The sequence below is a fragment of the Strix aluco genome, chromosome 19 (genome assembly GCF_031877795.1).
Source record: "Strix aluco isolate bStrAlu1 chromosome 19, bStrAlu1.hap1, whole genome shotgun sequence".
NCBI classification, from domain to species: Eukaryota; Metazoa; Chordata; class Aves; order Strigiformes; family Strigidae; genus Strix; species Strix aluco.
Genome location: NC_133949.1, coordinates 15708950 through 15736223, shown reverse-complemented (window position 1 = coordinate 15736223; position 27274 = coordinate 15708950). Strand labels below are relative to the sequence as shown.

Below are 27274 nucleotides of genomic sequence, written 5' to 3'. Positions count from 1 at the left end.
AAATAATGTGAAGACACTTCTAGGGAAAAAAAGTATTAAACAAAAGGGCATTATGCACTGTACTATAGAGTCTGTAGTAAATGTAGCGTGATCATTCTTTGAGTACACATACACATACCCAGTCGAGCTTGGTAGCTGCTAAGTGGCTGGACACGTGTACATCAGTGCATATACTGCCTGCCACTGGCATAGACTAGCTCAAAGTTAGATCAACGCCTTGAGCCAACAAGCAAATAGGACAATAAAATCTCCTTCACCTCCCAAAAAAGACCTTATCAAGAGTAGAACATTTTCTCAGTTACACAGTTTTGATTTTGCTGGGTCTACAGCTTTCTTCTTCCTCTCCTAAGGGGCCAAAAATTTAATAATCCCATTCTGACAGAACACTGGCAAGTGTAAGACTATTACTTGATCTATCCCTAAATCACTACATCTGGAGAAGCAACAGCACATGGTAGCTAAATTTCCACAAATGTAAAAGAGGCATGATACCTGTCTTTCTCCCATAGAGCTTATGGGATGCAAGTATAGCAGTTCAGAAATTATAAGGTGCTTTTCACATGGCAAGTATTTTAATTTAAAGTAATTAGATTCTGAAAATAGAATTTTTATAATGAGAACCATAAAACTAGAGCAAGGAGATTATGGTGCCTCAATTCCCAATCATGGTTTTTAAGGTGAGGCTTCTCAAACCTCACTACAAAACAGGGTTTCTAGATCTTCAGTTGTTAGGAAACCTTCATTTTTTTTTCCTGCATGTTTTTATTGAGATGACCAAAATAACTTTCTGCTCAGTGCAATACTATAACCACGTAAGAATCTACATCCAGCTACGTGCTCTAATGACTACATTTGTCCTTAGAAGTTGCTGGCTTTTCTATCTATCGCGACTCTCCTACACACAAAACGGAGGGCGGCTTCTTTTGTCTCAGGTATCTAAATAAAAAATTAGAACGGGGTAATCAAATATCTGCCTTATGCCCAAGTACCATTTCTGATTTCAAAATACAAAACAATTCAATCAATGAAAAAGGTCCGAAGTAGCCACTGATACTGGTGGTTGGAGTCAGAGGAGAACTATCCCAACACGCTCGGCTAGAACACTTGCTGTGCCACTGCACATTTATATTTTAAATGAAGGGCGGAGGGGGACTCGGGAAGGTTGATACCAGACTACCTCTGTGGTGGGAAACACAGAGCTGAAAAGAATCCGAAAAGGTCTTCTAACTCACAATATGTTTCCTGTTTTCTCCAGGACCTTTGCCTCCTGCCTCTAGCCTAAATTGGAAAGAAAGGGAATGAAAACTGGAAATGCTACAGAAAACCGACTGTTAATGCAACTGAGCACTCGCCATTGGCCAGCCTGACATATCCTCCCTTATGCTGTATAGTAACTTTATTCACAGATGACAGTTAACCTCAGTGAGTCTATTTGCAAAACAAGGTACTATTCATCATGAGTAGGAGACATTTCAGGCTGGCCCGTAGCTTGGGGATTACAGCAGAGGCAGATTCTGAATGACACACAGCAGGGCCAGCACCAGGCAGTGGCTCACAAATTCATATAAATTTGATCCCAGCATGAGCTGAGAGCTCCCACTGCTCACAAGGTCAAGCACCACTGATCAGCTAATTAGTGGTATTCTTCTCTCTTTATGAGACAGCATTTCTGGCCCCCGCTAAGTTTTAACCAGCTTTAAAGGAAAAAAAAAAAAAAAAAAAGGCAAGCCACCAACCTTCTAACCTGTAAAAGAAAACTTAAATGCTGCTGAAGCTGCTGATTCCTGGAAATTAAATAGATATATTCTTGCTACAAAAACAAACTTGCAAAATTTTATTCATAAAAATCCTTACTGATTACACTGCAGATGCTACTGAATTACTAATTTTTCCCTTTGGAGTTGTGACACTTGCTGACCACTGTGTACACAAACCAAAACACTGCTATCAGGAGGATATTCACAGCTGTGGAAGAAACTCCACTGGTGGATCACAATGATGATACACTTAAGTATCACACAGATGCACAACCTGAGAGCTTTGACAATTTGAAAGTTCCTCCCAAATGACTGCTAATACCCAGGCTGACCACAAGTACCTTCCTCAGCTATGTTATATTCAACAATACAGTAAACAATAGATAAATAGCTATCTTGGCTACAAAAAATACTCGATTTAAAACTCTCTCAAAATTTATATTATGCTATATGATAGCATATTGAGAGCACACTCTACAATTCTTCTTAAATAAGGTGAAGAAAATGAAATATGTGGAGATTTATTTCATTATTTTTCCTTAAAAATGTATCTAAAAAAACCTAAAAAAATCTAAAGAATTTTCTTTAGACACAACTGCTATTTTACACCGTAAACAAATTAATTCTCTAACATTAATCCAACTTAAGACAGAATAAAACAATGCTTAAGATCCAGACAGCTTATTTGAGAGAGTTCACATCTACAATTTCTATTATCTGTAATAAATTAGTGCAGTAGACTTATAACCTTCTCTAAAGAGAGACTAAGAAATCTTCATTGATCATGTCCAGGGGTTGAGCAACACAAAGAGCGTGAAGTTAAAAAACCAGCAATTTGTCTGTAGGTTTACTTTGTCGAAGCAATTAGCTGCAGCTTCACAGATTTAATAGTTTTTGTTTGATTTTTACCTCAAATTATATAAGCTTAATAGAGCCTGAGATGGACCGACCTAAAGCAATCAGAAGTCACAAGCAACAACAGTTTTGAAGACAGACGTGTAAACACGTAACGCAACCTTCCATGATTGATAAAAATCTGTCATCTGAAACTTGGGCACCACCTTGACTTTGCAGCAAAAGGAAAACCATTTCCGTAACGCCAGTGACAGGCAGCTTGGGGGTTGCTAAACACCCTTCCTCTTGCCCCAAGGGCTGTAAGCTTTACAAGCTTTTTAAGCCCCTAGTTGTGTATTTAGGCTGTATCTATAGCAATCAGCTTCTGAACTGGAGTACTATCACAACAGAAAGACACCGTTCCATAGTCATAGAAGAATAGAATAATAACCCATTTTGTAAATGTTACAAATAACTCAAGATATCAGAATCAGCTTTAAAATTTTTGGTATTTTTGACATATTAAAATTTCCTAAACAGGTCAGACAGGTAATACCATTCATTTATCTACATGAAACAGATTTAAGAAATTGAACAAGTGCTTGCACAACATGCAAGTAATCAGTCAATAAAAACAGCATTATTAAAAATAAAAAAAAGTAGCTACAGTTTTGGGCTTAAGTACTAATAAGAACCAAAAGACCATAACAAAACGTGTTGTGGAAAATTCTACACTGCTGGATTGACAAAGCACATATTAGAGTCCTCTCTGCTCTTCAGGTGCTTCCTTATTATTAATGTCCTAAAGGCTTTTTAGACAAAATGCACCTGGATTTGAGTACACGGAGATAAAAAGCGAGCCCACTACTGTGCAGCCAGCAGATTTTCAGCCGTGTTCAGGTCTCGCTGTTGCAGCAGCACCAACAAGACCGAACTGAAGGCAGGCGACAGAGTTGTTTCTGAAATTCCACCTATCAGCAGACAGGATGAAACTGATCTGCAGGAAGAGGAATAAATACCAAAACAAGTTTCCGCTTGCTTGCTGGTTCATTTCTAATTGAGCAAGGGGGAATCATCTGTTTGGTACTTGAGGATTTGGAGACCAGTTCTCCTCCCCCGTAACAAACATCTCGGAGGTTGCATGTTTTAGTAGCAGCAACACAGCTTTGGGCACCTACACTCAAGACCTTTTGGAGTTACTTTTAATAGCCCTCTTTTAACCATATTTCTGTTTAGAAACTTCCTGTCTTTTTCCAAATCTCACAAATATTATTCCAGCCATTGACAAGAAAAATGCAATAATATAATTAGACGGACCACAGTACACATGGTTTCAAAGTTTGCATTGCATGTTGTTAATGTTTTAAGGTAAAACTCAAAGTAGCATTTCTTATAATTATTCATGCAAAGAGCAGTCATGCTTGTAGCTGGTAACAATATAACTCTAATGAATGTGAATGGAAGTGCAGTAATTTCACGCCATGTTGAGTTTGTTCTCTCTTAACTCAGGGTAGCAGCTGCTTTGGTTCAGCACAAACAGTACCAGAGAACAGAGATAAGTGCTGAAGCCTGTTACAGAGGAATGCTTTTATTTCTTTGTTGCTGAAAGGCTTGCTGGGCTGAGCTCTTCTGGTTCTGCAACACAGGGGTTATCCCATCTGTATTAGCTAATGAATCGCAGGCTGGACAGATAACGAACGCTCCGAAGGCAGCTTCCGCCATCTCCAGTGAAAATGACCCTGTTCAAAACGTCTCTGCCCTCAGGACCAGTTACTTGTCAAACTCAACTGCAGACAAATTATTCAAATATTACGCATGTTGTGCTTTTGATGCATAAACAAACATCTGATTTACCATACCAAATCTATTTACATAGTCCTATCTGACAAAGTGAAATTTAAAGTAAAAAATGCTAATATTTTCATTTTATTAGTCTAAATGTCAAATTATTAAAAACTATAACCTACACTCACATATACTCTTCAGATACTGCCATGCCTCCACACAAAATTACCAGAAGACCTCAAAAGGTGTCCTTTTAATTGAATTATAGATTAAAATAGTCACTCCCAATTCTAATAAAATATTAAAATAGAATAACAGAATTAGTTTCAGAATAGCAACCCGAAACATTTTCAAAGTCTGAAGTTCAATACGTTATTTTAAAAGAAGTACTCCTCTCACACTGTCTGAAATTATGGAAGTGTTAAAATACAGAATAGCATTAAATATAAAGTTACTTGCGTTCACTGATTTTCAATTACACCGCCTCTGTAGTTGTGCCTGTGATGATTTTTAAAGTAAGCCCTAACAACTGTTTTAAGTAAGCAGTCTGACCTCATCACCTAAATCAAACAGCATCCACATGTTGAAGCCACAGCCAAATGCACACATTCTACTTCCAGTTGCCTATGAGCTGTGTTACCAGCAGCAATGGAGGCAACGTGGGTCAAGACTGTGAAAGTAATATATTCCAAGTTAAAAAAAACAAATCCAAGACACAAATTAAGAGAAAGTAATCTCTGGAGTTCCCCTAGACACATGAAAAACAGAAAATCTGAAGCGGAGGTCATTGTAAAAAGATACATAAACCAGGATTTTTGATGGATTTGAAACACTTGCTTTCTTCAGCTGTACTGTTACAAAATTATGCTAGTTGCATACAAACATAAGAATCCAACAGTCAGCTTTTACAAAAACTAGTTCAGATTGAAAATAAATTTTAGGATGTGAATGTTGACCATCTACAGTTGAGCAACTTTGTATCACCTCTACAGAAAGTCATGAGGCGGTTTACAGTTGCCTAAATTAAAGTTCTCATGAATCAATGTTAATTACACATGAACAGTAATACAAACTGCAAAACCTTTTTTTTGCCTATTGCTATTAAGCCTGTACTTTGTCTAACCTCCTTCCTAATTCCTTTATGAAAAAAAGGAGAACATTTTAAAATAATCATTATCTTAGAAAGATTATATGGATATGAAAGTAGTTGCTGAATGCCTAAAAATCCTTTCAACTACTACCCCCAAAAATGTGAGATGGATACCCATCTTTTTCTCTCCAACTGAAGATATATACCTAAAACTTTTGAGTAGTGATTCCCAAGCCTCTTCTGTTGCTGAGCCTCACTTGAGAAAACGGACAGCGCTTTGTACCTCAAAACACCACAGCTCTTTAGTATCCACAGTGACACTTACCTAGGAATACTAAATCCTGTTAAGTCAGAACGTAATCAGGCAACTAATACCAGCAAACATCAGTGTCCTATTAACTCTGACACTTCTCCCATGGATGTAGCTGTCACGCAGCCTCATTAGTGAAAGATTGATTAAAGACCAACCATTTTATCAAAATAATACAAAACTCTGATTTATATTGATATCTACCACAGATATACTGATGCTCGTTTTTACTAGTTGTGGGACCCATTTTAAAAAACAAAAAGAGCTGAACGTATTGCAGAACTGGTGGAGTTCATCACAGCTGTGTCAGCAAGGCCTGGTATGTCTGCTCTCTGTTTTTTCAAATGTTTCCATACAATAAAAATTGGTTTAGGTGAATAGTCTTTTCCTAGTGCTCCTGTTGTAGCCTCTGATAAAGGAATGAGTTAGATGGGATTGCTGTGGCATATACATTTAAGGCCAGTTTCTTTTTTCTTTTAAATAACCCACTTCTACAAACAAGTAACGATCACACGCAATATCCAGCTTGAAAGCAATTCCTCTACTCTCTCCCCCATAGCCGCAACAATTTCACACTGCTCCTCACCTCCTTGCCTTAGCTTGTGAGCTTTATACCACTCACTAGCAATTTCACTTCAAGGGGCAGCACAAAACTAACAATCAAAGTTATGAAGATCAGAAATGTCAGGACTGCATCCCAAAGAAGAATGAAAAAGGAAAGAAGGAAAGAAAGAAAAAAGCCTCTCTGAAAAACTGGTATTTACAGCATCCAATATAGATGCTGAAAATGTTGCTTTGTGTTTGTGTACAGTACCTACTTTGATACTAGTAAAATAATTATTTATAGCAATATGCTATCAGGTCACATATCCCCAAGAGAAACTAGAAAAGCATGAAAATCTCCTAGGAGCTAATTGAGAGAACAACTAGAAAGGCAGCTTTACTTACTGCTGTTCTCAGAAGAACACATTTCAATTCCCTCCTCTGCTTTGTTAGGATATTACACCCTAGGTGAATCTAGCAGTAAAGTGAACAGCAGGCAGGGAATCTATCCATCACTCAGCTCAGAGGCAATGGGGCGCTCTGTCAAGCTACTACTGAAGTCTGCAAAGGTTTCACTTATTAAGCATCAACTGTAGCTGGGGATAAAGAGATAAGAGACCAAGATTTAAACCAAAAATAACTTAGCAAAAAATTATATATAGGTATGGGGCAAAAAATAAGTTAATAAATACAACTTGGAGGGGGGAAAACATCAAGGAATATCTAGTTTGGCTTTAATCATGCCTTGAAGAATTATATGATTTCAGATGTTTCTGTGAGAACACCCAACCATTACGGATTCTTTATTATACTGTAAAAGCCATGGCAAAAAGCTACTTTTAATACTATTAAACCAAGTCAAACGTTCTGCTTTCACAGCAATTACAAGCCTTGCAGTACAATTAACTTGTGCTCACAGCAGTAGTTTGGTCACTGTCAGAGGAGCGGCTGCCTGGCTGCCTGTTCATTAATACAACCTGGGTCGCGACCTTCTCCTTTCGCTTGTGCCTGTTAACAGCAGCCAGTTGTCTCCCCCTGTCACTCACACTTCACCTACACGATAACGGTAGAATATTAAGTTGTAAAAATTATCAAATAATACATTTTGCAAAATTTAAAAAAATGTCTTGGAAGATGCTCTCCCTGATACCTTACCAAGTTTTTAGTACTTAAGAGGAATGTGAGAAAGCAAAGAAAACATTTATATTAATTTCCACTTAAACTAACTGGCTTCATGATTCAGCCACTTAAAAAAATTTGTTGTAGCAGTATCACCTACTGGTACAGGTAACCCCAAGGCTACTATAGCCAAAATATTGCAGAAGGTTATTTCTCTGTTCTTGATTTCTTAGTTTATTTGATAACATGCTGTTATTCTGAACAGTTTGTTTCCTCTGTAACATCTGTTTGGTCAGTCCTTCCTTTTTATAAATATGAGGAAAATGGTACTCCTCTAGTTAAAAAAAAGGGAAAAGAAATACAAACATGAAAGTGAAGAAATTAAGATATAGCTAAACAAGACAAGTTGTCTTATTTTAGACTTTGATTCTTGTTAAAAAAAAAATCAAATACACATATATTTGAATGCTTAACATGAGACTGAAATGTTCCTCTTGAAATATTGCCATTTTTTTTCAGACACCAAAATTTTGCAAAATCCTTCATCAAATCCTCAATCAAGTTCAAAGCTAAACTTTCTATACCTAACCAAAACGTATTACATATGTTCTGGACCAAAGGATGCGAGGCCCTTATGGTCCATCCTGTTTAATTCTTCCACACCCAGTCCTGCATTCACTAATAAATCTGAACCTGCCCATTGTACAACAAGAACTCTATTGTTTGTCTTGTTTTATCTTTTCTTTAGAAGATAGCCAGATCTACCAGAACCCTTAAACCTTTCTCTACAGCAGTAATTCAGCACTGTGTCACAGCTGACTTTGCAGGTAATATTTTTCACTGGAAAACCAGCACTCGTGTTTCGCCAGAGCAAACCAGTGTAAAGCAGCAGCCCAGCTTTCAGGCACCCGAGCCCTGGCTCTGGCCGTGTCTCCAAACCAGCACAGATACAGCAGTACCGTCCCAAGTAAAAGATTTTTGTCCTTTCAACAGGCAAGTTAGATAAGGACGTACTTGTCGGAGTGATTTACCAGCGGTGTGGTTTCTTGTACAAGCGCAAGCTGCTGCGGGAAGAGGGGGTCCTGCTCCCTCGGGGGCTGGTTCCTGCCGGCATCGGAGAAGCCAAGAGCGGCCCAGAGGTGAGTCAGCACGGAGGGACCCCGCGTTCCACGCACAGCGGGCAGGATGAAGTCATCCCAAAGCCACACGGTCCCCAGGCGTGACAGGGGAAGCTGTGCCAGCACACGGCTGGGGCAAAGAGCAAGACGGCGGGATTTCGCGGTAGCAGATCGCAATTACACCAGATTAGGTACAGCAGGAAACCAGGCCCTCGGTCCCGCTGGGAGCTTATGGACAGAGCCAGAAATGGGGGTTGCACCTCCTGAACGGCGGCTGAGCGCCCTACGTAGAAGGGCCATTCTTCTATCCATCAGAAAACTTTTTTTTTTTTGCTGATTATACATAATACAAATACATATATGATATTTAAGAAATACATAAAAAGTCTAAAAAAATGTCTGACATAAAACATATGAAGGAAAAAAGATACTTTATAAAACCTGTAGCTTCTATTTACATTGCAGGCTAATCACCCCAGAAATAATAAAATTCTAAAGACTAATAGAACTACAGAAAGGATTAATGATACATCCCAGACCTCTAGTTAAAATGTTTTCAAAGACAGTTCTTATCTCAAAGAATCCTTGCAGGCATTTAGCCATTTCAAATACGCATTATAAGTCTTCAGTGACTCTCTATCACATTGATGGCAAATTATCAAGGTGGAGACTATGCCAACAGTAACTTTTTCTCTCTCTGAATCCAGGTCAATGCATACACATTGTTCTATAGTTTCAACTGGTAGAAAAACAAGTTTGTGACTGCTCCATGGCAATTATTACACAGAAACAAGATAATGAAGGAATGTTCTCAGGGGCGGTGTGGGAAACTACTGATGGAGTTTGTTCTAAGAGGGAAGTGAACCTTCCCTTATGTTTATAGAAAATACCTATAAATTTACATCAGGACTTATCAGAAGGGGCAACTTAATACGATTACTTTCCAAGTTTTTCTTATTACTCAATGAACTATTTTTCTCAGCTACTTGACTCTTAATCTTGCAGACTTTTTCCAGAAAGCTTTACTCTAAGATATATAACAAACCTGGTCCCACAAGCATTTCAGCTGCTCGCCCAAGCGTATTTGATATACCAGTTTTGAACAAATAATGCAGCTCATATTCAAGGACATGTGATACCCAATATACCACTTCTGCAGTACATGGTATTGCAATCAATCACCTCTTGGCATATCTGAAAATATATTTGAGCATGGGATGAAATAAAAAATCCTTTAGAAAAGTTCACAAAACCAAAAGATTCCCAAGACTGAAGTGAAAGGGCAGAGAGAGGGTGTGCAGTTACCAAATCACTTATCTGGGAAATGTCTGACTGGGTACACAAAGCTTACACACAGCAATAGGCCATCAGATCCAGTGTATCTGTTCTCTGTAGAATTATTGACACGCAATGAGCCATACCAAAACACACAAAAACTGAACAACATTTAATGGACTATTAGGTAGCAGAGGGGAGAGGTGAGGAAAGTATGCACATAACGTGGAAATCATTAAGAAAATAAATCAACATAGTATGCACATTTAACAATAGATTTCTTACTGAAGAATAAAAAGGAAATTTATACACAGAGTTTTTAAGCAGAGTAAAGTAGCTGCTTTAACAATTCTACTATTATAAACACTGAAATACAAGTGAGACAGGACAAAAGTAATGTTCTCGGTTCTCCAGTGACCTTGCCTAATTAACAGAATTATTTTTTCCAATCACAGACTGAAGAGCTCATCTTCCAAAATGGTTCCTGACCGCCAGTGGTGGCGTTCACCAACACATAACATTTTAAAGCTTTGTGACAATTCTTAATGGAAGTTAAATTATTCAAATGCTAAACAATTTTGTATAACTTTAGAGGCCTAGAAGTCGGTTTTCCAACCTAAGGCCCTAAGTGTGGCATGCCTAACCTGGTTAACGGTTGTTGCTGGGCTCCCTGCTCTGGCTCACCGTGTGGCCACACAAACAGCTGTGCTGGCACAATGAAGCAGAAACCAGGAAAATAAGTAGCTGAGACAAAGGGGAAGACAGACAGACTGCTTTTCCGGTAACAATGACAGCTTAAGCATATGTCAAATATGATCTAAGTCAGTCACACTGGCTCTGTCTAGTCAATAAGGAGAGGGATAGGTGGGATTAATCTCTTTTAGAGGGCTTGTGGATAACACATGAACTGTTTCTCTAGAAATGCCTCACGCTACCAGTTAACTGCAGAGAACTAGTTTAAAACGAAGCCTTGCTTGTAGGTAACAAAAGCTTGCTGTTTGAGGACCCTAATTTTTTAATTTTACATGAGCCTTTTCTCTCCCTGTCTGCCAAGTCTGAATTGAGAGTCGGCGCTCTGTGTTACAAACCACATTAAATCCTGTCCTATTAGTGGAGTGACTTAGGCTTCCCTTGCAGTGAGAAACAGGAGACGCTGCTAATTGCGCGGTATCATTAGAAGGGAGTTAGGTTTTGGTTTTGTTGGATTTTTCACAACAAGAGAATTTTAGCATACACGCTCACGCAATTAGCATGGTATTATAATGTGTTTTACCCTCTGGCTGTACACACATTGTTTAAGAGATGCAAAAGCTGATACAATCTCATTTAAAGGAGATACTCATAATAATTTTAGTTATAATTTTTAAAGGAAAAGCCACACACAGATAAGTTATGAGAAGGAGAAAAATATTACAACAGTGCAGCATCCAGTCTTCTTCACTGCGATGACGAGAGCTCTAAGGGCTGTTTTAAACTTGCAGCATGAGGCCTGTCACCACTAAGGAAAAATTATCAAATGGACATCAAGAGATCAGACAGCCATAGCATCATCGACACTGAGAAGAAGCAGAAGTTAGAGAAGGACACGGAATCTGAGGATGACTTCCCACTGCAGTGAGGAAAGGCACTGACGAAAGGTGGGCCCTGTACTCGTGCAGTGGCCAGAGACACAAGTCTAGGGATAAATGACATAATTTCTTATTATCCTACCTGCAAGCTATATCAAATATGTGCTTACCCTAAGTAGCTAATCAGGGCCCCCAAGACAGACACATGGAACACAAACACTGGCACTTATGAAGTGTGACCACGTATTTTCACCAGCAGTTCGTGGACTTAAAAAGTTTCCACAAAATCTGTTTATGATCCTGCTGCAAGTCATTGCCTACAAAGAGCCCCCAGTAGCTGGAGCACAGAAGATTAACCCACTTCTAACAGAATTTGAAAGAATACGCTGAGTAAAAGTTGGTACTGATAGCAGAATTTTTAGCACACAAGCATAGAAAAATAAGAACAAGGTTTTGTTGTTAAAAGACATTATCAAAAAGAACAGCTGTTATTTTTTCAGATATTTAAGATACGGATGTGCTGTTAATGATTTTCAGGTCACTATTGCTCTGCAGCAGTCTCCAGCTGGTGACACTTCAAAGATGCTAAAATGAAATAATAACAGTGGGTAAAAAAAATTCTTTATTTTGAGAGATATGATAAGAAAGCCAACTGAAAAGGATAGCTGAGGAGATACTGCTGAGCAAAACTTTGATTTCACTTAGATTTAGCTTTGAGACACAGACATCCAAGACCAGTCAGGGTAAAAGTAATAAGGAACTATGCGGAGAGTGCAATGACAGTCAGAGGTAAGAGCACAACAGATCTACTGGAGGGTGTAACAGCATCGCTACCACTGCGAGACACAACACCCACTGCCCTCTCTCGGATGGACATTTTACTCTTACAAAATAACCTTTGGAACATAAGGAAGCAGCTCACTTTATTGTCTTTTGGTAATGGCATATTCTGCCCCTACAACAAAGTAAAAGGAATTTAAACAGTTAACTGTATGATACAAAACCTTTTTTTTCTCAAAAACATGGGTGTAGTGAAGTGACATATCTGACAGCCACCTCTGTGGGGTTTTTGGGTTGGTTTGTTTGTTTGCTTTTTCGATGGTTTGTTTCTTTTTTACCTCCCCTGATCTTAAGTGCTGTAAAGACCCACACAAAACTGAGCCCAGAGTGTGCTATGCAGTTACAAATAAAATAAGTAACAGTATATTTATCTTGAAGGGTCTGGTTTAATTTAAAACAAGCCAGAGTAAAAAGCAGAGGAAGAAGCAAAAGGATGTTTACTCTATAGGGAGGTATTTACTATGAGTTATTCATTTACAGGTCAATGTTCACTGTATTAATTAAAATTTGAGAGTATGTCTGGCTAGTTATACCATTTTTAAGCAGTAAAATATGTTACTGGAGGTGTTGAAAATGTCTGAGTTAACTTTCAGCTAACAAAATTAAAACATTAGAAGATTAAAGTAGCAAAGGCAAGATGTGCAGCAGTCTTCACAGGTCAACAGGAAAAAACGTACAGGAAAAGAAAAATATTTAGGAAGCTGTTATTTGCTCAAGCTACTCAAGCAAAACAAAACGCATTGCAGTTGATTTATGAATGGTGATAGCACTTTTCAAAACAAAATCTATTTCCAGTTCCCTTTTTGAGTAAATAAAAGAGTCCTGATGTTTTAATAAACTTCAGTATTCCTCCTCTTCCTCAGCTCACCTCTTACTTGTTCCTCACCTACAGTTAAGCCTGATCCATGCTTGGGGCTCATTTAAAACTAAAGTGACCCATTCTAACTAACATAGGAAGCGTGAGCTGTGTCTCGGTACAGATTAGGTAAAACAAAAGCTAGCCAAAGCTCCAGAAAAATTTATATCACACTAAGAACACCACCAGACTGTAGCATCCCGCTGTGGACATAATGGAGTAAGGTCTGCCTGCGTACTGTGGAAATGCTTCGTTTCTCTCCTGAATGGGCAATGGGCAACTGAAGGTGCGATGCTCCAGCGCAAGGGCAGACCCCGTGCCAGGACAAGGCAGCGTTACACGGGCCGTTCAGTATTTGAAATTCAACTAGCTTTTGTTGAGGAGCCTTCCCTAACAGCATTTACTGAGTTTTATATAAATGGTAGAAGGATAAAAGAGGTCATTTACCTGTTTTGAGGGTATTTTTGCCCACGTTACAAGGCAATACAGATCTGTGTGCTAAATCTGTAGGGCTGAGTGGGAACTCCCATAACTTTCAGCACCACTGGGGGCAGAGGGGGAGGTACTGAAAATTTTCCATCTAGATGTCCCCATTGTTACAAGTTTTGTCGCCTACCTAAAGCGCCAATCGTCCGCCGGCTGGCGCTGAGGCTGAAGAGCAGCGCTCCACCCTGAAGTGACAGTTCACTGACACACAGTCCTTCCCTTTTGCCCACCTTTGGAGGTCAGCTCCAGGAGTTCTGCATCAATTTTATTCACACAACAGATCACCTGATATTAAACAGGCAAGAAGTCATTTACAGACTGACACAGACTGATAAAAGTTGGGTGAATTTGATCACAGCCAAGTAAAAAAATTCCTACGTTTCTAGACATCTGGAATCTACAAAAATATATTCTACCAGCTAAATATTTTCTTAAAATTTAGGCAAGTAAAGTAGGTTTTATATCCAAGAATTTGTGTTTGAACAACAGTCTGTGTGTGTTTTAAAGACACTGAACAGAGAATAAGTTCTTTAAGAAGATTATCAAAAAAGACAATTTAATTAACTTACTACCAATGTGCATTCTCCACAGAATACTGTGAGGTAATCAAAAAATACTCAAAGACACTTCAAAAAACCTGTACTGTAAGTTACTCCCAATAGCCAAGTCTTTCCAACAACCTCCCTGACAGGTGGTCTTTTTAATGGTACAGGATTCATTCAGGGAAAGACAAGACTGAGGACAAGCTAACAGATTTAATGTGTCATTTCAGATGAGCCTGAAGAAAACACCTAGATTTAACTTTCACTAAAAGGTATTTTATGTGAAAGGGTTAAGCAACTTGTTCTTCATACCACACTTCAAAGGTATGCTTTATTCACGTCTTGCTCAGCTGCCAAATGCAGACCTCTCCAGAGCTCCTTTTTCAACCATAGATGTCCTAAAAAGCCTTTTAATGTTGCGTTCTAATCACACCCTCAAGCATGTGCGCCATTATCACTTATTCTTTAAAAATCAGAGCTAAAAGCAAAACTGATTACTGCAAGAAATCTGTCTCCTTGAAGAAAAATTGATTCAGAGTATCTTACTTAAAAGAAAGGATAGAAAATTAAAGGGATACTGTTATGGTTAATATCTTTAAAAATGTTTAATTTGTCTTCCTTCATGGAAGCTTAAAATTGAAACTGCTTTCCAAATCAAATTTATTTCCCCATTTACACAAAATTTTCTGGCTATGCTTGAGACCTGTTTATTTACTTCTCAACTGCCTATACGAACCACAGCTAGAATAAGATATTACACTACACAGGACATCTATTTGAATATATTTTTTAATTCCATAAAAGCATTTATTTATTTATTTTTCAGTCAATGACATAGCTCTGTAAGGTCTGTGATATTCATAAATAAATGGCATGCCCAATAAACATATAAATCTTCATGCCTTTTGTACTTCTTTGTTCTTTATTTTTAAAGCGTATACCACAATTACATGAACTACTACATTCCTGGCCCAATTCACTGACCTTATTCCCATTCCCACTAGCCAACCAAGGAAAACCCAAATGAGAAACCTTCTCCTCCATGTCCAGCAAGCCTCCAGGCTTTGGCACAGTTCCTAGAATATTTTTGCACCTCCTAGCAAAGTAGGTTAATAAAGTCTCTGGTCATATCCTCTAGAGAGCTACCTAGTTTCCCGCAATAACCATCCTCCCAACATCTTAAATTTCACTAGCAGCTTTCCCTCACACCTCTCATCCTTCCTACCACCCTCTCCCTGAGGTGGGGGACAGGGGCGAAACAAAACAACAAAAAATAGTGACTAAACTCCTTTTTGCTTCATTCCTCCAATGAAGCTACACAATAACCACTGTGAACTAGCACCACACCTCATCTCAATTCATATCTCAACACTTCATCTTCCAGATTAAATCTATTGCATTTCAGCAACTCTTTTTTTTCACCACTATCACGTTTGGCTGTTTGCCTGCATATGAAAAATCAGAAAAGTATTCAAACCAAAGTCTGCAACAAATGTTTGAAACACAGTACTGCAAAGTAATTACACATGAGTGTTCTCTGCTACCACCAAGGGAAACAGTTGTACCTGTTGGTTAAGTACTAAGCCTCAGGACTTTGATACATTTGTTGTATGAGGCTCAGAGTACCTTCCCATTTTATGAAATACTGCTATTTATATTCATCTCCCCAAATTCTGTAGTAATGATAAATCTATGAACCAATATCCTGCCCATTCCTTATTATAATACAAATGTTTATTACACTAATACACAACACAGTATTGCAACTCAGAATACTTCTTAGTTGTCACTCTCTCTTCCGTTCCCCTTACCAGAAATTATTTTGGACAACAGTATTTTTACTTATGTCTTGCACAGGAATGGATATTAGAATCACAGAACTTTAAAATATTACTTAAAAAATACATTCAGATTACAAGGTACTGTAATTCCCAACACAACATTTAACAATGGCCACAGTAAGCACTAACCAGAGATGTCTCAATTCCTCATCTACTGAATAAACCAAAACTAAGAGCTGAGAAACAAAATGAACAGCACATCTGACAGAAGTTCTTTAGCGCTACCTCTTTCTGAGACAACACAGCTTTTTCTCATAATGGCAACTCAGACTGAAGATAATCCTTCATATATTTTTACAACAGTAGTAAAGAGACCAACTACATTAACAGCAGCTTCCTTGTCATTGTATACAAGGCAACTAGACAGCAGTTTTTCTGATGCTTCTTCTATACATTTTACCTATGTAAATTATTGTAAACTGCTGCTGTTTGGTCTGGGTTTTTTTGTTTTATTTTGTTTTGGTTTTTCCCTGTGTAAAAATTTCTGTGTGATCAACACTGCACAGTCACTCCTTCTCTGAATTGCTGTAGGAACAGAAGGGACATGTCAAAACACAAGTGTGAAATAAAGTCATAACCTGTACCTTCCAAGTCTAGAAGATGCTTTAGGGTTATGGGATATTTTTGAACATGAAAGAAGTGCTTTTTATTTTAGTATGTGTTAATGAAGATCTAAGAAAGACTCACAACCTTGCAAAGAAGAAGAAGAAAAAAACAGGCTTATATTTATTAACAGAGAGTTTAAAAAGACATCAGTCTCCCATTACCATGGACCAGTGAAGTGAATGATCCTCCGTCACATACCATCAAGCCTCATAGTGCTGTAAAAATTCCACCTATTTCCTTGACAGTCTCAATTACATTGGAGCCATAAGCACTCCTTTTCATTAGATTCAATAGGCAGTTTCAGAAATATTAAGATATTAGAGTGACAGACTAAAACAGACAGGTAAACAGTCCCTTTGAATTAACAGCCTGCTGAGAACGATACGAGAGGTTTTAAAATTTTTTCATGTCTGCAACAGGCAGAGTGTGTAACCAATGTAATTTCTCATCTTGTTGATAATTCAATGAGGGATTGTTTGGTTTACTACTCAAATAACTGAAATACTGTAAAAATTGCAAACTCTAAATTCTCAGGTAAAAGCAAGTCTTTGTCTATTTTTTTTTTTTTTTGCTGGCGTTCACAAATAAAGGAGAGATCACTCAGTATGGTCCTGCTCGTTTAATCTCATATTTCCATAGTATTTATTACATTAGCTTTATGTCTTCATTTAATACATTTGGTCAGGGCCTGAAGGTGTGTTATGTTTACTGCCCAGCAATTAAAGTCACTGGCTGAAGTTACAAGAGGTGTCATAAGACAGAACAGCTAAATTCAAAGTATTGAAAGGCCTCATGCCCTGTTCCTCTCCAAGTGCTGATGCTGGCAGGATGGTACCCCTACACACTGTTGAAAAGTTTTATTTTTTTTTTATTCTTAAATGTCTACAAGACTTGTCAGCAGAACAACAAAAAAAAAAGCCAACCAACCCTGTTAATCTCATGGTGCCGGTGCCCAGGTAAACAGGTACAAGAAGCAGGCGCTGGAGGAAGGCAGCACAGCTTCAGTGATACTTGGCCTTTTTTCCCCCCTTTTAAAACTTACCCATAATACGTAATCTTAGATAACTGTTTAAAATATTACAGGATCTTCAAGGAAAGTGTGTTTCTTCCTCCCCCCCCCAAACTGTTATAAACCAAACTAATTTACATCCTACACAGCAGCTGTTCTGGTTTCACAACTCTATCCACACAAACACCAAAGTCAGACCTGCAGGGCTCTTGCTTAACCTATTAGTTTCAAAACTATATTTAATTTTAAATGATCTCCATGAACCGACTCAAAAATCCTAATATATGTTTCTTTATTCTCAGTCAGCCAAAAACCTTGTGATAACACAAATCATTACCATGGGTGTAATTCCAGTCTTGGGACATTCTAAAGTAAAATACAGACCCTTGGAAGAAAACGCAGAATTTCAAAGGGGAATGAAATTAATGGCTCTAAAACACTTCAAACTCAGAGTTTAAGCAATAGTTCAGTATGAAATAAAAATTATTACAGAAGGATTCCCTTTACTGGGTCATATGATAGGTGACAAAATCTTCTTGGGAACAACTGTGGGAGTGATGATATATACATTTAATATTCAAATTACCAAACATCTGTCACTTCTTAATGTTTTGGATGGGGCTTTAGATGAGTAAACAGTAGCATAAAAATGATAAGATGGCATGCCCAAGATGGAGATCAGAGAAAAAGCCACAAGTAGGTCAAGGCTGGCCCCGATTCTGTCAACATTCACCTACTTTTCTTCAACTGCTTTGGAAAACAATAAACAATCCAAACCTAAAGAACATAAATGCTTTTCTCCTTCAGCAGGGGCAAAGCTGCAATTCAGATTATGGGCTTGGGTAAGTATGTCAGTGCCCTGCTGTCAAAAGCACAGTGGAAGACTGTAATCCTGACTTTTCAAATACAATCAATGAGCAAATATGCTCAGAAAAGCACTTTGATACCTTGAGCTATCTATAGTAACTTAAAAAAACAAGTAAAAGGTACTTTCCACTCCATAATTAAAAACTGCTTTTAGTTAAGCTGTTAGGTAGAACTCCTATTCACTTGAATTAAATCAAGTGACCTATGGGAAATAGTTCTGGGGTTTTTTAAAATATTTTTGCCAATCAATATTGCTTTATGACATTCTCTGTTAGAATACTTATGCATAAAGCCCGAGAGCATGCAGGATCTGTGCTAGCTGCTCTTTAGCCTCTGACACAGACGCATTCCACAGAACGTGCACCGAGACTCTCCCTCTCAAGAAGCAGTCTGGATCTATAGGGAGAAGATAAATGTCTTGCTTTGCCAGAGCATAAATGGCAACCTTTAACGGCTTTAAGATTTAAAGTTGAAAAGAATTCTAGCAGATCTTAATTTCATATTCTTTTGCTCCAGTTCATCATCTGAATATTCACTTGTGAAGCAGCACTCAACAGAAGACTAACAATTCCGGACACTGTCACATGAGTGCGAGTTCAGGCACAGAGGATGGGCTGCCAGGACGTGGCTGTGAAACTGCATCCTTAACCAAACACAGCTCCTACATTAAAACCAAGTCTGTCAAATCAGAGATTTACTACACCTGTCATATAAAAAAAAAACCAAAACATCATGGACAGTAACAGTGAATTCAGTCGGAAAATTCAAAACAATGACAGGAATTAGGGATGAGGAAAAGCAGAGTTCTCCCCTATTTAAATTAACAGCAATTATTATGTGGGAGCTTCTTTTCCCAACAATCTGAACTTAGACATAAAAGTAAGGTAGATGCTAGTTATTACTCATGCCATTTATTTCACTTTAAGAGCTGGGTATTCTTCTTGATACAACCCTCTGTTGGGTTTGTGTTTGGATTTTTTTTTTTTTCATTTACATATGCAGAACTACAAGAAAACATAAACCATTAAACTCCATTGTTCTTCAACTATACATCACGTTAACAAGATGGGTTTCCAGAACGCTGATTTAGAGGACATGTGCCCTTAACAAAACTGTTGGCAGATCTTCATTTTCCAAGACATCACTTTCAGCCTATGTCTGTTCTTGTTTGTTCTGAATACGTCCTTGCAACTGAGATAGGAATCACGACTCGAAAAATGCTAATTGAAGACTCCTCACTTTTGTTAAAAAACCAAAAAACAGCACGTCAGTTTTTCTTGTATTGTTTTGATTGTCTCTATCATTTTTTTTTTAAATGTACACGAAGAGTCAAGAGCTAGTTTGCAGATGCACCTTTCTAAACTGTTGGCCACAGCTCAAGCCAGATGCAGTAACTGTTGAAGTTCAGACACTCTTGGATGCTAAGTACACTATAGTCTACATTTGTAACCTTGCGCAGTATTACATTATGCATATTAATTTTATGAATCTCATGCCTTTCCATGACCTACATGATCCATGTCCCTTCAGACAGTCAGAGCAATAACAAAAAGAATAATTTTGCTTCATCAACATACCCACAAACTACAAATCAACATCAAGGAGGTCTGGTCTACAGGATTTCAAAAGCACTTGGGGAGAACACAGGAGAGTCAAAAAGCACTATGAGATTCAGAAAATTCTCTTCTTCATCTTTCCTAAAAATGCTAGCCTAGGAATTGATATAATTAAAAAAGATGGATTGCAGGCAGTCTGAGAATAACTGATACATTCTCTTCTTTCTTCTGTAAAGCTTACCTGCAAGATATTCTCCCTCCAAGTAAGAAATCTGAAGTAAATGAGCCAACAACAATTTACAGAAACATCCAAAGAGAAGTTATATTGCTATATGAGAACAGCCTTTTTAAGAATGCTTTTGTTCTCTATGTAATCTCTGGGCGGAAAAAAGCTCTTATTTAGGGCTTTCAAATAGTTTCATATCGGTCGTCAAGGGCCTTCAAAAATGAAGGCAGGAGGAAGCCAGAAAGGTTCTCTCTTAAAAGACAGAAAGGCGTACACTTCTACATGGAAGTCTGCACTGTGAGCTTCCGCTCCAGAAGAAGTGCCATACATAAAGGGAAATGGTTCAAAACGGACTATGATACAACTTTTCCTGTATTTTCTGTAATAAACCTTAACCTATTAATTAGGAACCAAAACAGTTAAAAAAAAAAAAAAAGGTTTTCAGTGAAACAAAGTCCACCGACCCAGACCACATGCTAGACTCCCTCCTTCCTAATCTACAACTAGATTGGCTTTCAAGGCTCATTTGCAGAGCTCAGCGAGTGCTAGCACGGAGCTGAGCAATTACTTCACATGAAGAAGATTGCTCATTTCTGAAAATTGTTACTACCTTTATGGAATAAGTTTTTCTATTCATAGACAAATATTCTTCAATAGTTAGAAGAATTTAAATTAAATAATAAAATGCATTATCTGGAATTAAAGCCCCTATGCACACTTTCAAGAGAGAAGAGAAAGTCAGTAGCTTTTCAGAAGAAAACTAATAATGTAGATCAAAGCCCACATAACTGGACCATCAGTTCAACACCATCCTCAGCTTTATTGCTCCCATTAAGCAAAGGCTCTATTCTGACACTACATTAGCTCACAAAATGAAGAAAACTATAAGAGCACCGCCTGGTGGTGCCAGGATAATGAAGAGAAATATTGCCATGAAACCAGAAATAGATTTAGGATTAAATTTTGGAATAGCACCATTCCAAAATGACAAGGAAACTATAACACCAGTTTCTCTATTGAGCAATTTTTTTGCACCTATTAAAATGTATTTGCATATGAAAGAGAATGGGGGAAAGAAAATCCTTCTCTAGAGTCCAAGGATTCCTACATTTCCCAGCATATTTCACTTTTCCGCAAAACTTCCTGCAAGAGTTCTTGAACGAAAAGCTCTGAATCTATTTTTTTTCGAATGACACATAAATACCACCATACCAGGTTCTAAGAAAATTAAAGAAATAACACAAGATAATTTATCAAAGTAAATATTCTACAAAATTATTCTGCTACAACCATTCTGGTGTTATATCCAACATCATAAACAGCATAACAATTCCACTCACACACATATGCTTCCAAGCCTTTAGAGAAAAATACCACATCAGGAAATTAAAGAATGATACTACTAGGACACACTGATTCTGGTGCAGCCCTCATGATTAAAGCTCAAATTCTTACTAAGCACTTTTAAACACTGTACGTGGCCATGTTCCAAAGTCAGCCATAGCCATGGAAGTTATTTAATATCAAGGCTGATACAAGTCTACCTTCATTTCTCCATCACTCTCACATAACAAACAAAGATAGAGCTCTGAATATTAAAATGAAGTCCAGATTGTTCTGGTGTTTTGGCGTATCAAATAGCAATGCATTTTGGTAAAAGGTTGTATTCACCTAATGCAGCCTGTCTAGCCTGCTGTTCCCTCTTCTGTGAAGTTGTATGTACCCATGCACCCCAACGTTGTACCACATTGTACGTACTCACACATTACACGCCTGAGTTCCATTGAACTGTCATTTTTTTCCACGGTTACTGAAACTCCCACTAGGCAATTTACAGCAAAATTACAGAACTCTGAAACCTAGAAAAACGTGCTGACAGTTTCATTGATCAAGGCTCTCAGTGTACTCTACAATATATAATCAAATATTAAAAGTATTAGTACCTCAACAATTTTAATGTATTACACTTCGGCCAAGTTAGGGCATTCCTGACCATAAGCGAGTTGGAAATTTCCCTAAAACTACTTAGTTTGGCGATCTGCAGCCTTAAATCACAAGTATTTGCACACATTTTACACCCACAGGCCAGTCTGCAGCCCATTCATATGGCATATATGACATACTAAGGAATGCCAAATGTTTCCGCAGAGCAGATGACTCTGCTCTTTTCCAGGTTACTCCTACAAAGCACTATGGATGGAGCTCCAGTGATTTCCACAGAGAAGCGGTATTTATTATCTGCAATTTAGCTCTTGTATCTAAACACTATTGTCTTTATTTAAACATGCTGTTGATGGGCTGCGGAGTACCACAGACGATACTGGAAATTAAGAAAAAGGGGTGGAAGTGATGAAAAGGACAGTCAGAAGACAGTGGGGGGGAAAAAAAAGTAAAGAAAATCTATTACCTATGTTATTTTTTAAAAGATGCATGACTTACTGCTACAACATTAATTTTTATAACCTCTCTGTATTTAGACAGCAGATAATTGCTGTGGTTTGTACCACCTTCAGCTACCACCCCATTCACTACCCATCCCATCCACTACCACTCGCATTCACTTTTTCCTTATTACTGCTTATTATGGTCAAATACTATTATCAATAAATAAATGCATTAACCACATAAGCCTCTATCCTTTACATACATATTTGTACTGCCTGTCACAAGCCACTTTCATTTAAGCATCTACTACCTCACTCAGGGGTCTACTTTTACAAAATTGGATGTAATAGTTAGTTTGACTCACAATAAAGCAAAACTTACAGCACCTACTATGTGATGTATTTTCAAATTATAACACTGGGGCTTTGTCCATTCCGACTGCACTTAACTGTTTGTAGAACCACAGCACGCACCCACACAGACGGCTTCGAGAGCTATAAAGCTTCTTTCTGCATTTGAAAACCAACCTGCACTATTCCAACCCAGACAGGATAGCTGTCGTCTGTGAGAAACGTCATCAGAGACAGATGCAGATGCAGTTCTGGCCCCGGCCAGTGGGACATTTCACACGAAGCAGGGGTTCTCCCATCCCCTCCATCCTGCATTTCCACCCATCCTCAGCCCAAGGCTCTCCTCCCAGAAGCTCCCGTTCTTCAGCTCCACAGGCTTCTGCCCCTGCCCACCTCCAGCACACCCATCCCCATAGACTGGTCTTGCTGTAACTGGTAAGGTGGTGGGAGAGCTCCAAACTCAACCGCTTACACCAGCATTAACGAGTCTCTACTAGTGTAATCAACACTGAAGCTGCGTTACCTAAAACCATTATTTATGACTGTAAGAATTTCCCAACTTTACAGGTAATTTAGGACAGACTCAAACTGGCATAAATCCAAGCTACAGCCTGGAAACTGAGACTGTAGCTTGTTTACAGAAAATGATTATATGACTGTAAATACCTGGTACTAAGCAATAGAGAACATAGTCATTGATCACAGCCATTAAATAATCTATTACAGAAATTTCAAATGGACATCAGCTATTAAGTAAGTACCAGGCTTACTACATACTTGAATTTCAGAAACAAAATCCAAACATTTTCAGATAGATTACTCTCGTAGTAATATTTATAACTTAATCTTTAATCAAGTGCTTACTCTTAGATTCTAAAGGTTACAGAGGAAATTGCAGTAACTGAGCCAAGCTTCTTTTTATTGAATTCTTTTGACCAGAAATAAATGGGTTTTCAGTAAACCCTAGAAGCTGTTCTAAGTACAGATCCTACTTTTTACATTACTTCTCATATTCCAGAAGGATTTCAAAAATCTAAATTGCCCCTGTATTATCTTATTCTCTGTTCCAAGGACTTTCATTTTTCAACGAATTCAACAAAGTAGCCAGTTCTATTCTCAGGAAATCTCCAGAGTTAGGAAATAAGCACAGAAACCAGACGAACAGAAATCTAAACACAGCAAAGGTATAACCAACAAAGGCAGGAAAAAAAATAACTTATTCTTTGTCTCAGTTGAAATTCTATTTGGAGCAGTTAGAACAGTCCTGTAACCCTGCTACTAGCAAGCAGTTAAGGTGGTTCAGCACACCTTACCCCCAGCGCTGACAGGAGCACCAGTGTCACAGTGCAATTGAGAACACCAGAAGGGTGCTGGGGTGGCCCCCCACCCTATATATACAGGGGCTTAGGCCTTGCAGAATCCGGATGTAAACTGATTAAATGTTGCAACCCAGCTGCACACTCCACCCAACTAAATTACCCCCGATCATGCAAGAAGCTGGTAGCATTCCCTATGTGCCCTTTCAATCTTTCAAAAACAGAGAAGGGAAAATTTTTCACATTCTGTGTCAAAAGAGGACTCGACTGCTCTGCTGCAACTTTTCTTCTTAAGAAACAAAACGCACACCGTGCTCAAGTAACCAAAACTTCCATGTAAAAAAAACCTGGGAGCTAGGCCTGGTTGGTGCACAAAAGCTAGTAGTAAGCTACTGTTCAGTATTTGCTTACAAACAACTCAGACAAACAGGACTTCAAAAGCTAACCCTCAAATACAGAACACATGGGTCTGCTTACATACAGGAGCCTACAGAAATAGTTTAACATGAAAGACAGTATTATTCCCCAAAACATCTCCCCCCCTCTATGCTCAGTTTTGCAGACTAAGCCAGCTTCTCAACTCTCTTATTTTCTAACACTTAAATTACAGTTCTTTGTGGATTTAATATGTCATTTTAAGAGACATTACCAATTATATTAACAAATTATTGTTCATTTTAATAAGCATAAATTCAGTTTAAATAAGCTCTATGCAACTTTGAGCTAGCTTTTCTCTTATGAAAAGCTGAATGTTACATATTCCAGACTAGAAGGCAGAACTTTCCAGAGGATTAAAGATACATGAGACCCAGATACAACCATTACAAGTCATCAAAAAACACTTCAAACATATCCCAAAGGCTTCCTTCTACTTTACCTGCCCAAAGCTATTTTCACTCTCAATCCCATTGTTCCCCCAAGAAATCAAGCAGCCTAGCGACATCAAGCAGCCTCATACAACACACACACTTGTTACCCACCTTTATTTACTACTCTATTTGATCATACAGAATGGGCATGAATGCTTACACCTTCACCCGTTTATAAACACTAAAGGCATCTGTGTTCTCGGATTGGTGAAATCGACAGTTTAAACACTCTTAAAAAAAGGTGAAAGAGTATGGAGGGGGGAGAGGGGGAAAGAACATCTGAAATATGTCTTCTGAAAAATCAATATTAGATTGTAGATCCAGTCACAAGCTGCTCCACTGTAACATTTGCAGACTTCAGAGGCAGGAGAAAATACTGAATGCTACCACGATCTAACTGTACTATCAGCATACGGTTGGATGTGGATACAAACATCAAGATTTGCAGGTGCTGCAAAACAACACGAATTTCAAGTGACCTGTGAAACGCTGACCTTGGCATAATTTACAGCAAACTAATTTATCCAAAATAGTCCTCAACCAACTTTCAGGAAAACAATGTTATTCACATTCCTTCCTTCTTGCATCATCTTACAAGACAATAATGAACAAGCTAGTATATTACTTAGATAGAATTTCACCTAATTCCCAACGTCTAATTTAAATGCAAGGAGTTATTATATCCATTTCATTTAATTCAGCACATTTGGGGAACAGTCATTTAAATGTTAACAGAATTTTTCTTTCCATGAAATTTAGAATAAAAAAAAAACCAAAAAACAACTTAAACATATAAGCTTTGCAAATTTTCCCATCTAAAAAACCTGAATAAGGTCATTGTTCTACTATATTTCTTCACAAAGAGAGTCAGAATCCAATTTAGATAAAGTAATCCTTTAAAAAATACTGACATAGCGATTAAAGATAATCACCTGCAGATCCTTAAGTTGTGATGGTAAGTGTGAAACACAGTACACACTCTGCTCTGTAATGTGCCCATTGCCAGTATTGTCTCTTTTGCCTTAGGCATACTCATGGTTTCCTCCAAGAAAGAACTGAATAAACACGACTTAGTCTCTTTCTTAGGAAATCACTGCCTATCTGCATCAGAGCCCCAGACATCCGAAAAACTCACTGAAGTATAACACAGAAAGTGGAAGACCAGAAAAGCCAGTATTCAACGCAGTGCTCCTCCCTGGCATGGTTCTGTCCAGAACCCACAGCCTGTTCAGGACAGGCTACTAGTGGTAGAGATTCTACCCAGCTGAACAATGAAAAGTGACATTATTTAAAAAATGTCATCTGTAAGAAGTCGGGCAATTATAATGACACTGGTATCACAGCTTCCAGTGGGAAGTGTCTGCATACTGGAACTAGAAAGAACTAAACAGTGGTAGGAAATTTCTGTTCACATTTTTTCTGTTACAGCCTGTGTAGACAAAGCAGATGCACCACTTGGATGGAAAAGCTTTATATTTACCTAGAGGAGTGAAGATCATCAGCAACGCCAAACACAACAGTCAGTGCAGACGGCCAAGTCCTCCAAATATACTGGAAGGATTTTTTTTAAAAAACTATTTATGACAATTCTATTTATTAATTTTAAATATTTTTGTTGCCCTTTACTAAAAGCAAATTTCACTACACCAGAAATCAACATATCACATTGTAGATATTTCTCATTCTTAAGAAAAACACTGAGTTATATTCTTGATTAGGACTGTTGTTGCATCTTACCCAGCTGTACTATCAATACTTTAAAAGGCTCTTTGGATTTGTCTTGGATTTGCTTCGTTTGAATGTTTTGTAGGGATCTTCTCTCCGGATAACATTATTGGTGTGGATTACTCCTTCCAGAGCCTCTTCACCCAATTCTGGTGGATATTCCGGAGCTGTCACTTCCTGCTTACAGTTTTCATTTATGCTCAGCCTCATTCACAACGAGAGCTCCAGGATAAACTTTAGAGTCCTTTTGTATTTTTTTGATCAATCACAAAAAAAGTCGTTTTAGACTAATACAAAATGTCAGATGAAATAGTTTAAAGCAAAGCAAACAACTGTCCATCTAAATGCTAGTTAACGTGGGACATTTTCTTAATGCTCAAGTACTGTCTTCCACTACCAGG

At 38.1% G+C, this 27274-nt stretch overlaps 1 protein-coding gene across 5 annotated transcripts in view; it reads right to left on the bottom strand.

The window, feature by feature from the left end:
* NLK (nemo like kinase) overlaps nucleotides 1-27274 on the bottom strand; it is a 64409-nt gene that overhangs the window by 31017 nt on the left and 6118 nt on the right. The window lies entirely within an intron of this gene.